This window comes from Tupaia chinensis, unplaced genomic scaffold (assembly GCF_000334495.1).
Source record: "Tupaia chinensis unplaced genomic scaffold, TupChi_1.0 Scaffold147069_1, whole genome shotgun sequence".
Classification (NCBI taxonomy): domain Eukaryota; kingdom Metazoa; phylum Chordata; class Mammalia; order Scandentia; family Tupaiidae; genus Tupaia; species Tupaia belangeri.
This window is the reverse complement of record NW_006206919.1, coordinates 944,277-958,526: the sequence shown is the minus strand read 5'-3', so window position 1 is coordinate 958,526 and position 14,250 is coordinate 944,277.

Genomic DNA, 14,250 nt, shown 5'->3' with positions numbered 1-14,250 from the left:
CTTTACAGTGCTTTATTAGAATGGTCTTTTTTTAGTCTCACCAATCCCACACTCAAACCCAATATGTCGGGGTGGGGGAAGAGCACTCCTTCTGTCTACTGTGTCTGATACTCCTGTAACTTATTAACTTTTAGTCTGCCTTCTGTGTTCCCAGAAAAAAAAAAAAAAAAAAAAAGCAACAAAAACAAAAATGTTTAAATCCATGTATATATATTTTTAAATAATGTTCCTCTTCCATCAACTTTTTGAGGACCTTTCATATTATAGGTAGAGTAAGATTGATATATTAACTCAGAGACTATTGGTGTCTTGGAAAAAGAAGACTATATAGGATAATACAGAATCATGAATAATTAAGGGATAGTCATGGCCCAGACCTACTGGGCCTGGTAAAAGCACTGCTGTTATACAGGCTGAGGCCAATGGGAGGCCCGGGTTTGATTTCTGGTCCACCCTAAAAGCTGGGTGTGGTGGCGCATGCCTATAGTCTTGGCTACTTAGTAAGCTGTGGCAGAGAATTGTAACACTGTCATTTGAGGCAAAATATATGAACAAGGAAGAAATAATGCTAAGTGAAATAAACCAGGCTCTGAAAGACAAATACTGTATGTCTCCACTTAACAGATACCATCTGTCCTCTCTCTAGCAGAAGTTAAGGTTTAATTGCATAGAGGCAGGGAGGATAGAAGGGGGGATGAAGAGAATTTGGCAAACAGATATAAGAGTGCGTGGAAACAAGTGCAATGGGTTATAGAATAGTATAGCACAGCTGAGTGGAAAAAAATGTTGGTTACAATTTACCGTATATTTCTGAAGAGTCAGTAAAGCGAACTTCACATGTGAATGAAAAGTAATAAATGTTGGAGATCATAAATATGTTTGTTCCCTTGATTTGATTATCACACTCTGTATACATGCTTTTAAAAAACCATAAAGACACACAGTGAATATTCGTAAATCAGAAATTATTATAAAAAAGATATTTTAAAAAAACAAAAACTCCACGCTAAAGGGGATGGTGGTAGGAGAAAGAGCCCCTAGTGTTCAGAGTTTTGCTAATTTGAACAATAAAGTAAATAGTGTTAGAATTTAATTATAACCTACAGGATAATATAACTGTCTATTATTATGTATGTATGTACATATATACATGGAAAGGACAGCTCTTTTTCATAGAAGAATTTCAAATAATATAGAAGAGTAAAATAGAATGTCACCATCTAGCAAACATGTCAGCAATAATTATTATAGCCAAGATCCACTGATGATACTAAAATACCAAGGACTCTATTTTATCAGTTGTGAAACAAACAAGGTATATGCATACTTTCAAAGCAGCTCCCCCAAGCTATTGTATTTATTCATTATAAAGGGAAAAATAGTAACTTCACAGTGCAGAAACCCAGCATATACCATTTTGACCAAGTGATCAAGGATAATATTAAGATATACTAATGTCATGACTCTCCCAATATGTAAAGCACAAAATCTCCTCTAGGATATTCTTGCCAGATATTCATAATCTCATTAAAATCTCCAGAGAATTTCAGACAAACCTAAATTTGAGGATGTTCTCAAAAAAAAAAATTCTCTGAACAGTACTCTTCAAAAGTGTCAAGGTCATGAGAGAGAAAGGACAACTGAGGAGCCATCACAGAGTGGAAGAGACCAAGGAGATACAGTAACTCAGTGCTGTGTGGGATAGCCCTGGGTTGGGTCCTTGAAGGTCAAAAACAGATCATAGTGGAAAAAAAAAATAGCAAAATTCAAGTAAGACCCTAGTTGAGTTAATAATATTGCACCAATGTGATTTTTGTAAATGTACTGTAATTACCTGTGATCGTAACTTCAGGGGAAGTAGGATGAAGGTTGTACAGGAGCTCTTTGTTGTATGCTCGCAACTTTTCTGTAAGTCTAAAATTATTTACAATTAAAACAATAATAAAGGGACCTATCTTAATCTTTCTACCCCCCCCTCCCCCTTTTCTTTTTATCAGTGTAGGAGACTGAGAAGGGGCGTTAAGAGGTTAGAATGGGAACCAGGATGGGAGTGATATGGAAGGCCAAGATGGAATGTCAAGGAGAAGTTATCTGTGAGATGGAAGTTACAGAGTAAAACTGATTGAGACCAGCAGTTTTTAGCAATGATGAGATTTGGAGGACTTAAAAGCAAAAATAAACCAAAAGACCAACAAACAAAAATTCAATGTAATGCGAATGGGGGGAGAGAGGATTGTGCAGATGCTAAATTTAATGATATGGAATGAAGAGGTAAGGAAATAGAAGCAGCTACAAATTTGGTAATTAAGGGAGCTATGCTGGGAGATCCAGGCAGACGGTGGTGGAAAAGATCATCAGGTCTAAATTCTGTGTGTTCTCATCCATTCAGTCTTTTATGCTGGGTGCTGGAGCAATAAATTGAGAATCTCTTGTTTGAATTGTAGACAGATATAAAAATGGAGTACTTTTTTTTTCTCCCAAGATTTTCTTTTTGTTTTGCTGTAGAAAACCACAGCTTTTTGTATCTGAATTAAATTGGTGAAGTTGCTAGCACCACAGGTAAATTCTGGATGATTATAAAATTAAAAGTTTTTTTTAGGTTTTTGCTATAGGGTGCATGTACTCACCAGTGAGAGGGAAAATAAGAAATCACCCTTCAGGGAAGATAGCCACACTGCAATTCCTTCTCCTCTATTCTCCTCCTGGGATTTTGGGCACACACACTTGTATGCACACGTATGCACACGTGCGTGCACCCAGCATGATTTCCCAGCTGTTGGTTCTGGGACTCGAACTGCGGTTAGCCATGTGGGAAGTCCGGCACCTTGTCCACCACATCAACTGCTGGCCCCAGCTCTAGTGATCATTTATAGCCATTTCTTTGAGTATCTTCAGAGTTGATTAACTGTAGTTACCATTTTAGATAACAAGGGCAGATGTGTTTCTGGGCATTTGAGCTAGAGATAGATGAATCTGTCAATGCTAAGTCAATGAACATTGATTTGGTACACAGTGAAGCATACCATGTTATAAGAAAATAAACATAACTTAAAGGCAAAGAAACACTAAACACCCAGTTAATTTATGGTGAAGCATACTTAGTTTATGATTTTGGTTAATATATACTTTCACTGGAGCAGTGTTCTGCACTCATTTTTATTAAATACTGTAGGTGTTTGCTAGGGCATGAGGTAATAACCCAAATACAATTAAAATGACTATAAAATTAAGGGTCTCCACATAGGCTCCCAAGGATGGGCCTGTGTGAGGCTTCCAGTCATCAGCCGTGGGTGGTCTGCTATTGGTGTATGACACTTAAATAGAGCTTTTTCCCCCTTAGGTCTGTAAGGTGTTAAGGTGTTTTTATAAAACCCCATAAACCCTTGTTAAACACTTTTTTTTTTTTTTTCATAAAGAAAACTTCAATCTTTATTTGACGTGTTTTCTGTGGCACTATTTTGGCATTTTAACAAGTCCTTTAAAGAATCACTCTAATAATTGCATACAGCTCTGAGGGGTGGGGAAAAGGGAATATTTATTCAAGATTTTGTGTATCAACCTGCCCGATCCACTGAGCAAGAGGTACAGCATTTTGGTGCATTTAATTTAATAAAGAAAAAAGATCAAAAGAATCCAGGTGGAGAAAGCCTAATCTGGATATTGCATATTAACTGATTGAACAGAAGTTTTGACTACTGATTGAATTAACTCTGATTCAAATAATAGGTTATTTACTACAGTGAGGTTGGACTTCCCTAAACACTCTATAAGAAATAGCATGGGGACCAGCAGTTAGCGTAATGGCTATGTCACTGGACTCCCATGTAGTCGACCGTGGTTCGTGTCCCGGACCCAGTGACTTAAACTCACACCGGGTGCATGTGTGTGCATGTCCAAGAATGGAGGAGAAGGGATTATGGTATGGTCATCCCCCCTGGGGGGTGATTTCTCGCTTTCTGTCTCTGTGTCTCTCTCTGTCTTTCTGGTGAGCACACATGCCCTATAGCAAAAACCTCTCCAAAAAAAGAAAAAAAAAAAAAAAGAAAGAAATAGCAGCATGTTTTCTCATCCTCTCACTCTTTATCCCCTTTCTCTGCTTTATATTTTGTCCATAGCACTTACCGCCTTTGAAGGCAGTATAATTTATTTGTACATCTATTTTTTTTTGTCTATTTGCATATCAGCTCCATGAGAAACAGACTTTAACTTGTTCACTTGTCCCTGTAAGCCACGTACAGGAGAGTGCTTGGAACATAATGGCACACAATAAGTACTGAATGAAGGAAAGAAGGAAGAAGTGAATGAGTAAGTTACATTTCATGTGTGTTCCATGGTGAAACATGAATGCCCGCTCTCCTAGAGTCCAGATTTCACATGCATCTAAAGCTCCCTTACTTACGAATCTCATTTCTTTCTCCCTTTACTCCACATCTTGGGTCATACAATCTTGGCATCATTAGTAATAATATTTGTGTGTGTGATACAGTAATGATGTGAGGTCAGACCATGCTTTTTTTGATGATGTCACGAGGCAGTATTTCATGTAAATACATTTGGACTCTAGAATTTCATCCAAGGAGAAACAACTGGTTAAGTTAATCTTTTTAAACCCCCTCTTTACTTTAAAAGGAGGAAAACATCTCAATTCTCAGCAGTGTCAGTATGTGTAGCTTTGTATTGCTTGAAAATGTTTAGCCAGAGAGGAGAATTCTGAGACTATGGTAGAGTGGGATGCAATAAGAATCTCCCCACCTGCACTATAATCTCATGGGACAATCTGGATTTTTCCAAATTTTTTGGAACTCCAGGGTCTATTGAAGGCTTCAAACTTTCAGGGAAGTACTAGGGTGGTAAATTATAGTTAATCTGAGTAAGTTTTAACTCCTAGCACAATACCAGCTACCCTCCCGCATTCCTAGGCCCCTGACAGGCACCTGTGTATGTGTTCCTGGAGCAGCTTGCACGTGGCTCGTGGGAACAAGGTGGGCAATAGGGAACCTGTCCTCCACATATTGGGACTCTGTTCTGATTGTTCACTGCATCTGAGCATGGGACAGGAGGCGGTGGGTCCAACCATTGTTACACTTTATTCTCATTATTGCAAACTCCTCCTTCTCTAGCTAGGGATTTGAAGGGCTAGCAACCCCCATCATTTTTTATTAAAAAATGTTTGTTATTTGTTTTAGAGATCTTTTGCTATAGTGCATGTGTGCTCACTGGAGACACAGAGAGAGACAGAGAGAAAATGAGAAGTTGCCCTCCAAGGAGGATGGCCACTATTCTCCTCTTGGGATTTTGGACATAAATGTACATGCACCCCGTGTGAGTTCAAACCGCTGAGTACAGGATTCAAACTATGGTCAGCCATGTGGGAGTCTAGCACCTTAGCTGCTATGCCACATCCTGGCCCCTTACCTTTTTCTTTTTTTAAAAAGAAAGATTTTTGCTGTAGAGGGCTTGCCTAAACTATAAAATAGAGGTATCCTCAAGTCTCTTCTGAGCCTTCATCTTTCCCTCATCATGTGCTATCGCCTTTTTTTTGAGGTTTTTGTCAAAGGGCCCATGAACTTGCCATAGACAGAGACAGTGAGAGGCCAAGTGAGAAATCACTCCCCAAGGGGATGGCTATACTGCAATCCCTTACTCTCCCTCCTCCTCCTGGGATTGTGGGCATGCACCCATACACACCTGGCATGATTTTCAAGCCACCAGCTCTGGAATTCAAACCATGGTCAATCATGGTCAACCATGTGAGAGCCCAGCATCTTAACTACCACGCTACCTGCTGGCCCTGCTATCACTTTCTACTTTTCCCTGTATATATGGTTGCTTTCCTCCTAAAGTTCTCATCTTTAACACATGATGATCAAATGTAGAAAAAGGGATATGAAGAGAGCATTTTTAAAAGGTGAGGGGTGGGACCAGTAGATGGTGTAATGGTTATGTTGCTGGACTCCCACATAGTCAACTGTGGTTCAAGTTCCAGACCTGGCGGCTTTAGACTCAGGAAGGGTACATGTACATTCATGCCCAAAATCCTGAGAAGAGAATGGAGGAGAAAGTATTGTGGTATGGCCCTCCAGCCCCAACGGGGTGATTTCTCACTTTGTCTCTCTGTTTCTCTTTGTCTCTCCAGTGAGCGCAAGCACTTTATTAGCATCATCAAAGTGGGTGATGCAAAAACAGACTGAATTCACCAGCGGAATAGATATTATTCTGGTAATAGTTGGAGACTTAAATACCCTAATCTCAGTAATGGATAGAAAAACTAGACAGAAATAAATAAGGAAACATGACTTGAACAGCACAGTAAAGCAACTAGACCTAATGGATGTATATAAGACACTGAATTCAATAGTAATAGAGTACAAATTCTTCTCATATAAACATGGGACATTCTCTAGGGTAGACCACATGTTAGATCACAAATTAAGTCTCAGTAGATTTTAAAAGGTAGATATCATAAAAAATATCTTCCCTCTCTACAACAGGATGAACTTAAAGATCAAGAACAGAAGGCAAACTGAAACATTCACAAATCTATGGAAAGTAAATATACTATTTAAAAAAAAAATCAATGAGGGGCCATGGTGGTTAAGGGCACTGGACTCCCACATGGCCAGATGCAGTTCGAGTTTCAGACCTGGCAGCTTGCTTTCTCACTTTCCCTCTCTTTGCTTTTGCTCTGTCCCTCTTCAGTCAAATTAAAATAAATGAAGTTAGATAAAATAATTCTTTTTTTAAAAAAAAAGAAAAGAAATCAATGAATCAAAGAATAAATCACAAGGAAAATTAGAAAATACTTAGAGACTGTTGTGGATTGAATGTTGTGTTCCCCCCAAATTAATATGTTGATGCTCTAACCCTTACTGTGTCTATATTTAGAGATGGGGCTTTTAAGGAAGTAATTAAGGTTAAATGAAGTCATTGGCTGAGACTCCGATATGGTAAGTTTAGTGTCCCAACACCAGAGAGGTCACTCTCTCCACATGCACATGCCAAGAGATCATGTGACAATGCAGTGAGAAGGCACTCATATAAAGGCCAAGAAGAGAGTCCTCATCAGAAACCAAATACTACCAGACCTTGATCTAAAACTTTCTAGGTTCTAGAACTGCAACAATATAAACTTCTGTTGTTTAAGTCCCGAAGTCTGTGATATTTTGTTACAACAACCTGAGCAGACTAAGATTGACTTTGGTACTATGAAGTAGAGTGCTGCTGTAACAAATACTGAAAAATGCGAAAGTAGCTTTGGAGCCAGGTAATGGGTAGAGACTGGCAGAAAGTTGATGTGCATGCTGAATAAAGTCTAGATGAAGGGACAGTTCACAGAAATATGGACATTAAGGGTGATTCCAGTGATGACTCAGGAAGAAAAGAAGAGAGGTGGAAAGAAAGCTTCCATCTTGAGGGAATACATGAATAATTAGGAAGGGCCTGGTGGAAGAAATATAGACATTAAAGGCCATTGTGTTAAGGCCTCAGAGAGCAATGAGGAACAGGTCATTGGAAATTGGAGAAATTGTTATAAAATGGCAAAGAACTTGAATGAATTGTGCTCTAGTACATTGGGGAAGATAGAACTTATGAATAAAGTTGGATATTTAGCTAAGCTGACTTCTAAGCAAAATGTTTAAAGTGTACCCTGGTTCCTCCTGACTGCTTACAGTAATTATAAGAAAGATGACTTGGCTGAGCCATTATTAAGCAAGAAGAGCCAGAAGTAAAAGATTTGGAAAACTTTCAGCCTGTTTACATTGCGAAATATAAAAAGGTGATTAATTTTAAGCTTTAAAGTCTAATGGGGTTTGCCTTGCTAGGTTTTGGACTGACTTGGGACCTGTTTTCCCTTTTTCCTTCTAACTTCTCCCTTTCAGAATGGAAATTTCAACCCTATGCCTGATCCATCAGGGTATTTGGGGAACACATAACTGATAGAACAGGTTGGAGAGAAGTTTTGCCTCAGGATGATTTGTATTTGAGTCCCGCCCATATCCAATGTAGATGATATTTGGATGAGACTTTGCCCTTTAGCACTGAGGCTAGAACAAGTTAACCATTTGGGGGCTATTAGAATGGAATGGATGTATTTTGCATATGAAAAGGACATGAAATTGGGGGAGGGGCAGGAACAGAAAGTTATGGACTGAATGTGTTCTCCCAAATTTATATATTAAGGTCCTAACTCTGGTGTGGCTCTATTTGGAGATGAGGTTTCTAAGGAAGTAATTAAGGCTTGAGGAGGTTATAAGGGTGGAGTCCTGATCTGGTAAGATCAATGTCCTTATAGAAAAAACTTGCTCTTTCTTCTTGTCTGTCTGCTTGTCTCTCTCCATATGCACACAAAAAAGGCCATGTTAGCCTATAGCAAGAAAGTGACCATCTGCAACCCAGCAGGAGAGCCCTTATCAAACAACAACCCTTCTGGGTCTTGGACTTCTATTATAGTATCCAAAGCTTTGAGAAAATAAATTTCTGTTTAAACCACCAAGTTATTGGGGTTTTGTTTTATTTATTTATTTATTTTAATTTTTTAAAAGAGGTTTTTGCTACAGGGTGCATGCGCTCGCTGGAGAGACAGAGACAGAGAGACAGAAAGTGAGAAATCACCCCCCTCAGGGGGCATGGCCACACCACAATCCCTTCTCCTCCATTCTCCTCTTGGGATCTTGGGCATGCATGCACATGCGCCCGGCATGAGTTTAAGCCACCAGGTCTGGGACTCAAACCACGGTTGACTACATGGGAGTTCAGTGACATAGCCATTATGCTAACTGCTGGTCCCAGGTTATTGGGTTTTGTAATGGCAGCTCAAGCAGGCTAAGAGAAGTGTGAAAATGTAGGCATAACCTAACAAAACCTATGCAGTAAAAGTAGTGCTAAAGGAAGACATTTATAGCTATAAATGCTTGCATTAAAAAACAAGAAAGAGGGGACAACCTGTGGTATGATGGTTAAGGTGTCTGGATCTTGTATAGCCAGCTGCATGATTTGAGGCCCAGGCCTGGCAGCTTGAAAAATACACCAAGTGTGTCCACTTGTGTGCCCAAAATCCTGAGAAGGGAATGAGAAGAGATTATGGTGTGGTCATCCCCCCTGGGGGATACTTTCTCATTTTCCTTCTGTCTCTGTCTTTCTCCATTTAAGTGCACGTTCCCTGTGGCAAAATTTAAAAAAAAAACCAGAAAGATCTCAGGTCAACAACCTAACTTTGCCACTTAAGGAACTAAAAATCAAACATCATCATCATAATAATAATAATAATAAAACCCCTAAAGTTTATGAATGGAAGAATAGAATAAAGACCATAATAGAGATAAGAAAAATAAATAATAGAAAAATGATAGAGAAAATTAACTAAACCAAAATTGTTTTTTTTTTTCAGAAAAGATCAACATAATTGACAAACTATTAGCTAGAAAAGGGAAAATTCAAGTTAATAGAATCTGAAATAAAAGTGGGTGCATCACTATTGATTCTACAGAAATAAAAAGAATTATAAGAGGGTACTATGAGGGTCAAGCAGTGGTACAACAATAAAATATGATGCTCTACAAGGCAATCCCACATGGGAAGGCTCCTACTTCAAATCCAGAGACCTCCATTAAATATGCTGGCACACTCTTACCCATGATCCAGCTAAAGGCTAGGAGGGGATTGTAGGATCAGGAACTGTTGGGGGTCTCTCTCTCTCTCTCTCTCTCTCTCTCTTTCGTCTTTCTCTTTAGCTCTTACCCTCCCTCTCTTCTCCCACCCGACCTCCTCCTACTGGTTCTATTTCACTGAGAGTCCTGACTAATATAATAGGGTAAAGTATGTTAGACACAGCTGAAGAAAGAATTAGTAAATAGAAAGATAGGTCTGAGATAACAAGAATGTAGCACAGAGAGGAAAAAAAATAAGAAGAAAAAGTAAAAAAAAAAAAGGTTAAAACATATGAAGAGTAAAATAAAAAAATGTCTAACATTTTTTTTGAAGAAGAGATTATGGTGTGGCCATCCCCCCTTTGAGATACTTTCTCACTTTCCATCTCTTCTTCTCCAGAAGAGAAGATGGGAGGGGTAGAATTTTCCAGAATTAAGAAAGGCATTTATTTAGAAACATACTAACCATGATTAATTCCCAATTACTCACTGCCTAGAGTTTTTGGAAAGAAAATTTAAGATTTTAATTTTGGTATTGGTATTTTTAGAAAAAGATTTGTAAAGACATTGAAAGTATCAGTTATGAGGTAAAAAAAAAGACTTTTCTTAGAATATTTGCAGTTTTCTCCATTTATATTATGTTATAATATAAATTATACCCTTTTATTTATCAGATGATGTATTATCAAAGTAGAATTTAGTGCACTTGTGAAATAAAGTGAGTTAATGCATCAAAACATTTTATATTAAACCTTCTCAACAAAGAAGATTTATAGAATGTTTAGACTGAAGCTATGTCCATACATAGAGTGTATTTTATAATACTTAACTGGTTTTATTCTGAATATAATACTTATTTTGAATTTTAAATAACAAAAAATATTTTACATATTTCTGCTTAAAGTTACATTTTGTCATATTTGGCTTCAAAGCATATGGTAGAATCAGTACAGTGCCCAACCAATGGAAATACGAACAGGACCACACAAACTGGTTCCACTATGTCATTTTGTTTAATGCAGCCTCATGAAAATAAACTCTTCTCACCACAAGAACTTGTCTGTCATTTTTCACTCTTTAAAATGATCTCTTCTAACTTCATTTCTAGCACCTTATCCTTATTCTAATTGTTGTCTACTCTATAGTAACTGACTTTAAGATTTGTTTATTTTGCTTTGGAAACCCTCATTCTGTATTTTTACCACATTCCTAACTATAAAATGCATGTTATTAAAACATGTTGAGCCTTTGGGATAGTTTGATGTCAGTAATACAAGAGTTTTGGCTCATTCCTTAAGAATTTTGTGGGATTTGTATTTTTAGTATATTTGATATTTTTCTATGTGTTTTAGCTTTTAGAGATTTTAAAGTACCTAACTGAGAACTGACTTAATTATTCAGAACATTGAATTTAATCTTTATTCAGCTTTTTTTTAGCTTGTTTATCAGTGTATTTGTGAAACATTTTTTATCCAGAAATATTAGATTTTCTTGACATTAACCTGAGACACAGAACTCAGCTTCAGAAAAGGCAAGAATTATTTCCAGATCTTCTGAATAGGTGGGAGACAGAATAATAGCAAAACAATACTCACATAAGCAGAAAAGCAAGACATGGGCAATTTTAATAGAGTCTATTTCCAATCACAGTTTATACTTTTAAAAGGGCAATACCCTAAAAGGGACATAATATTCTAATAAAGTCTTGCTACAGAAAATGAGAGGGAACATTAAATGCCTATTATCACTTTTTTTAAAATTTTAATTTTACCAGAGAATGCATGTACTTGCCAGAGAGAGAAAGAAGGAAGTGAGAAAGCACCCATGTGGGGACATAGTCACACTGCAATCCCTTCTCTATTTCTACCTCCTTCTGGGATTTTGGGCCCACATGCACCTGTTTCTTGAGTTGCAAAGTTCGGAATTTGAACCATAGTTTACCATGTGGGATCCAGCCACCTTAATCTCCAGGCCGTTGGTTGGCCCTATCATTTATTTTGTTATAAATTCTTTATCACATCTTTAAAAAATTATATTTAATCATTGTACATTTTGCAGGGTACAGGGAACAGTAGATGATGTAATGGTTACGTCACTAGACTCCCACATGGCCAACCCCAGTTTGAATCCCAGACCTGGTAGCTTAAAATTTACACCAGGCACATGTACCTGTGTCCCCAAAATCCCAAGAGGAGAATAGAGGAGAAGGGATAGTGGTGTGGCCATCCCCCCTAAAAGGGTGATTTCTTGCTTTCTGTCTCTCTGTCTCTGTCTCTCCAGTGAGCATGTGTGCCCTATAGCAAAAATTTCTCTAAAAAATTTACAGGGCACAAAGTGGTTTTTCCTAGCATGAATAAAGTGTATAGTCAAGTAAAAAATATTACCACATACATTATCAACAGATGATTTTCATTTTTGTATCTGTTAAATTTTCTTTTCTTTCTTTGATCCCCTTTCTCCCATCCCCTATTATCCACCCTCCTATATACTGTTTCTAGTATCTACAGTTGCCCTCCTTGCTATTACATCTTCTAATCCCTCAGTTTCTGCCATAGAGTGCAGACATTTGCTATATATTGAATGGGGACATACGATGTCTCTCTTTCATAGTCTGGCTTGCTTCACTTAACATTAAAACTTCCATATTTGTCCACCTTGTATGAAATGTCAAGGTCTCATTGTTCTTTATGGCTGAGTAGTATTCCATAGTAAATACGTGCCATATTTTTTTCCATCCATTCATCTGCTCTTGGATATTTGGGATGATTCCATGTCTTAGCAATTGTGAAAAATGCTGCAATAAACATGGATGTGCAAGTATTTTTCTGTGTGTTTTCCTATTTTTGGGGGTAGACACTCAGTAGTAGAATTGATGGATTGTATGGTAGCTCTACTTGTAGATTTTCTAGGAACTTCCATACTGTTCTCCACAATGGTTGAAGTAATTTACATTCCCACTAACAGTGTAGGAGGGTTCCCTTTCCACCACAGTCTTACCAGCACTTACCATTCTTCTTTTTTTAAATCTTAGCCTTTCTGACTGGGGTTAGGTGGTTTCTCATTGTGGTTTTGATTTGTATTACCCTTATGATAAGAGATTTTGAACATTTTTTCATATGCTTCTTGGCAGTTCCTTGGAGAGTTATCTGTTTTGTTTATTTGCTCATCTTTTAATGGAGTCTCATTTTTCTTTTTCTTTTTTGTGGGTAAGCTGCTTGAGTTCCCTGTATATTCTGGTTATCAGTCCCTTATCTGAGACACCCCCATTCTGAGGAGTATCTCCTCACTTTATTATTTCTTTTGCTATGCAGAAGCCTTTTAGCCTGATGTAGTTCCACTTATCTATTTTTGGGATCATTGCCTGTGCTTTGGGAATCTTATTTAATAAGTCTTTGCCTACTCCCATATCTCCAAGAATTCCCCCTGTGTTTTCCACAAGTAGTTTTATAGTTTGAGGTTTTACATTTAGATCTTTGATCCATTTTGAGTTGATTTTTGCTAATGGTAACAGAAAGGGGTCCAGTTTCATATTTTAAAAATGTTTGTTTATGAACCTCAGTACTATTAAAAATTTGAACCTATTCTTTGGTGTGGGGAGCTATGTTGTTGAAGACTGTTTAGTGGTGTCCCCAGTTTCTGTCCACTAGATGTCAATAGTACCCTCCCCAATTGTGGCAATCAAAAATGTCTCCAGATTTTACCAAATATATTTTCAGAGCAAAATTTTAACTGATTAAGAGCCACTGGTCTAGGGCATTATGTTAAATCATTCAGTAGTCTTGCCTTTGGTTCCTCGTTTTCTTTTTTCTTTTTTTACCTAAATTTGCCACGGTGTGTGTGTACTCACTGGAGAGAGAGGTAGAGAAAGAGGGAAAATAAGAAAGCATTTCCAGCTAGGAAGTGGGATTTTGGGCATGTTTTTCAAGCCGCCAGGTCCAGGACTAGGACTATGAGGTTGGCCAGGTAGGATCCAGCTGCTTTAACTACCATATTAATGACTGGCCTATTTATTTATTTTCTTTTGTACTTAAGATTGATCTGTTCATTGTAGTTTATTCTGCATTTTAATTACTTGTTTTGGTTTCTAAATTCCATGTTTTTGTCTTTCTGTTTTTAATCTTATTTTGTAGAAACTTTTTACATTAAAAAAAAATCATTTGAAATTCATTCTATCTTACCACAAGCAACCACTTTATATGTATATGTAATAAACTTTATATTTTCAATTCCTTCATTCTGAATGCTAATAAAGATATGGGATGAGGTATGTTGCAGGGTTAATCCCTGTGAAACATAGGCTTGGTAAGTTTCTTATTTGTTTGCTTGTAGGACACATGCACTGAAAAGGCTAAATGAACGCAAGTCCACTCCAGGTGCAGAGAAGCAGTGAAAATGCTGTCTGCAACAAAATCAATTGGAAATGCAGTTACAATTCTTCCTTTGCATAAACATGGACCAATGGGAGTATGAGAAAGGATTGCTCCTGTGTAAAGGACCCAACCTTCCTTCCTTTGGGGAGACATGAACTGTAACACTTGAGCTATCGTTCTTATACAGCCTCCTTGATAATTAAGCCATAGGCAGCTGTGATCAGACTCTATCC